The sequence below is a fragment of the Leptosomus discolor genome, chromosome 5 (genome assembly GCF_034619465.1).
Source record: "Leptosomus discolor isolate bLepDis1 chromosome 5, bLepDis1.hap2, whole genome shotgun sequence".
Taxonomy (NCBI): Eukaryota; Metazoa; Chordata; class Aves; order Leptosomiformes; family Leptosomidae; genus Leptosomus; species Leptosomus discolor.
The window spans coordinates 78,623,441-78,627,475 of NC_141395.1; positions in this window are offsets into that span (position 1 = coordinate 78,623,441).

Genomic DNA, 4,035 nt, shown 5'->3' on the forward strand with positions numbered 1-4,035 from the left:
TCTATAGGGCGACAGGGTGTGCCTGAGCCATGTCTGGCAAGTCACAGCCATCTCCACTCTGAGGTTTTGGAAAAGGCTGAGAGCTACTGCCCAGCCCAAGCACATACACGGGGAGAGAACTGGAAGGTATCACATAGTTATAGGTGTCTTGTGAAAGGAGCTGAGAAAGGATTAATGGCACTTGTCTTGAATGACAACCTTCTTGTCGTAGTTGTTTAAGGCTTACTGTTTGGCTTTCCCAGGAGAATAATGGATATTAATGAGGAAAAACGACGGACTAAGAGAAGGAATGAAAAAGCAAGGCTCCATGAAAAAAGTGAACACATTGACTTCCCTGAAAACAAAAAATGTTTTTCCATAGGCCAAGGTTTTCAGTCCAGCAAAGCCTCTGTGCATGTTTGGCAGAAGTACAGAAATGGTGGGTCCATACGGGCAAATCAGTATCTCAGAGGACTCACGTTTATTATTATTCCCTGCCAAGCCTCCTCTGATTTGTCAGAATGAAAATGTTCGTCAAGGCAGTGAAAATGCACTTTGGGCAATCCGTGGAGACTCCAACTGGAGGCATAAAAACTCACATGAAAATGAATTTTCATATCATTAAGGCATCATTTCTGCCACGTTTCAGTCTTTTGTAAAGTTCCTTGATAGGACTGGTCACAGAAGTGTTGTGACTGGATCCTGTCCTTTTCCTGGCCACATGTCAGTATTAAATCGATACAGAATCACAGAATGATTGAGGTTGGAAGTGACCTCTGGAGATCATCTGGTCCAAGCCCCTGCCCAAGCAGGATCACCTTGAGCTAGTTGCCCTGGATGGCTTTGGAATATCTCCAGAGAAGGTGTTCTAGTTTGGCTGGGGTAGAATCCCAGCCCAGCCATGCCAGGCAGGCTGGTGGCAGTTTTGAGTCAGCCAGGGCAGCTGACCTGAGTGAGCTACAGGGGTGGCCCATCCCATCATGTCATGGTCATTATGAAGGGGGAAGGTTTGCTGGGGAAGAGGTGCTCCCGTGGGATTCCTCCTGGCTTCTCCCTGCTCCCGAGGACTGCTCTTTGGTTGATTGTGATGACTGGGTATTCATTTGGCTGAGTGTAAGTCCGTGTATCTCTATTGCTATTGATGTTATCTCATTAAAATCTGTTCTCGCTTCCATCCACAGGTCTCTCCTCTTTTTTTCTGATTCCCCTTCCTGGCTGGTGAGGAGTTGTTGGGTGATAGAGCAGCTTTTATAGTTTAGCCCTGGCTACAAGGTAAACAGATGGTTAGAAAGCAGGAGGGACACTTCACAATCTGTCTGGGCAACCTGTGCCAGTGCTTGGTCACCCTCACAGTAAAAGGGTTTCCTGACGTTCAGAGGGAACTTCTTGTGTTCAAGTTTGTACCCGTTGCCACTGGTCCTGTCATTGGGCACCACTGAAAAGAGCCTGGCTGTTTCCCCTTTGCACTCTCCCTTCAGGTATTTATAGGCATTGATGAGATTTTTCCCCGAGCCTTCTCTATGTTGAAGAGTCCCGGCTCTCTTGGGCCCTCCTCATATGACAGATGCTCTCATCCCTTCGCCTTTGTGGCCCTTCTTTGGACTGTCTCAAACTTGTCCTTGTCTATCTTATACTGAGGAGCCCAGCACTGGACACAGCACTCCAGGTTTGGCCTCACCAATGCCGAGTAGAGGGGAAGGATCCACTCCCTTGAGCTGCTGGGAATACTTTGCCTAATGCAGCTCAGGACACCCTTAGCCTTCTTTGCTGCAAGGGCACATTGCTTACAAAAGTTCAGCCTGGTGTTCTCCGGGACCCCAGGTCCTTTTCTGCCAAGCTTCTTTCCGACCGGGTAGGCGCCCAGCGTGTGTTGGTACATCGAGCTGTACAACCCCAGGTGCAGGACTTTACACTTGTTGAACGTCATGAAGTTCCACTTCTCCAGCCTGTCACAGTCTCTCTGTATGGCAGCGTGACCCTCTGGCACGTCAGCCACTCCTCTGAGACTGGTGTCATCTGCAAACTTGCTGAGGGTACCCTCTGCCCCAGCATCCGGATCATTAAAGAAGATGCTGACTGGACCCAGTGCTGATGGTTGGTGTACACTGCCAGTCCTTGGCTTCCACCTAGACTTTGTCCTGCTGACCACCACCCTCTGGACCCTGCCATTCAGCCAATTTTCAACACACCTCACGAGGCTCATCCAGCCTGTGTATCAACAGCTCCTCTATGAGAATCTTATGGGAGACAGTGTAGTTCACAGGGCCGTGGAGGAGCCAAGCCTCCTCTTCAGGTAAGTATTTTTACAATTCCCAATTTATCAGACTTCTCACTTCTCCATGACAAAATTCAGTGGACAGTTTGCCTTCATTGATGGCATCTTTGAAGGGTAGCTGTGTCTGCATGTCTGCAGAAAGCACACCTTCCTGATGAGGAGAAGCCTTCCCAAAGCTCGCCGACTGAGTCTTTCCCTGGATTTCACGCAGCTTTGGATCAGAGCCACTGTGGATAGACGAGAGCAGACTTCTCCACCCTGAGGAATGCCAGTGCTTAAAGGTATAAATTTTCACTCATCTTTCATCACTGAACACTACCTCTTGCTAAGCTATTAAAGCCATATTCACCTGCCCTAGAGATTTTGTGAGTGATTAATAACAATGAGATGGTTGTTACTTAATTACAGCCAAGAGTATTAGGGCAAGTTACTATATGGTGGATGCACCTGCAGAACAGACTTCTCAGTATAGATCCTTTACACAGCTGGAGCTATATTACTAAGATACCCTGTGGGCATAATGACTCTAAGGAATCTCATGGAAGAATTAATTAATAATGTTGAAGTGGGTTTGATAAAGGAAGTGATCACATGGGTGAGGTACATATCCAAGCAGGTATAAATAACTTAGTACTGACTTTGTTGAAATCCATTTGTTCTCCATCCAACGGCTTTCGAGTAATATCCCTCAAGGTAAGCCTTTCTAGATGTACTCTGTAATACAGGAATCAGGAAGAAAACAATGTAGAATAAGCTATTTGGGACTGCAAAGTTGTAGATAAAAGTGTAGGTAAGAGATTTGGGATAGCAGACAATAAATATTTAGGGCTGTTAGATCTATAACCTCACTTCTGGATGAAATATTACAAGATTTTTTAATAGAAATGAATGTAATATTTGACCTTAGGGGAACAGATAATCAACGATGAATACATATTTGAAAACTAATAAATAAATGTTTGTTTATTTGGCTGTAAAAGACTCCATGCCTGATTTACATAGAAAATAATTCTAAATTTGGGGCAAACTGTGACTGTAGTTCAAAACCAGTCTATTACCTGTCATTTAATAAACACAGTGAAAGGTTTTTAGCTTCAGAAGAATTCTTTACACACGTTTCTGTAAAGATAAGCACAGCCACACCCAAAACTTAAAGATCTCCAAACAACGAACTGTTTATCATTAGGAAAATGTGACACATTAGATCAGTCTCAACACAGATTTGTTTGACTATGAAGTGGGAGAGATTTTTGTGTTGTGAGGCAAATTAATATAATGGATTGCAGATTAAATGGGTTTAATCCCAGAATGTCTGTTTGTTTACACAGTAAATATCTGCATCTAAATGGAATGTGAGGAATTGTTTAAACATCCTGTTAGATCAAGATATGAAAACTGTTTGCAAACCAAAAGAAACTTCAAGAATGTCGTTTTATTGCTAAATGGTCTTTCCCTGTCCATGGCGGTATGGCAGAGCCTGTTGACTCATCTAAAGCAATACTAAAATAAATGTTGTTAATCGGGTTTATAGAGGACATTGGAAACATTTGAAGGATGCATAAGGCTCATCAGTGCTGTAATATGTGCATTTACTATGATAGGGGTAGAAACTGAATCGCATCAAGCAGGAACATATCCAGGCTACAAAAAAATGATTTTTTGAAGCTGATGTCTTCCCACTCGCAGATTCAAGAGATAACATTTTGCCTTATGTTTCACTTAACTCACCAGGCACACCCGTCTGCTGTGTGGCTTTTTCTTGTCTTTGGATTAAAGAAAAA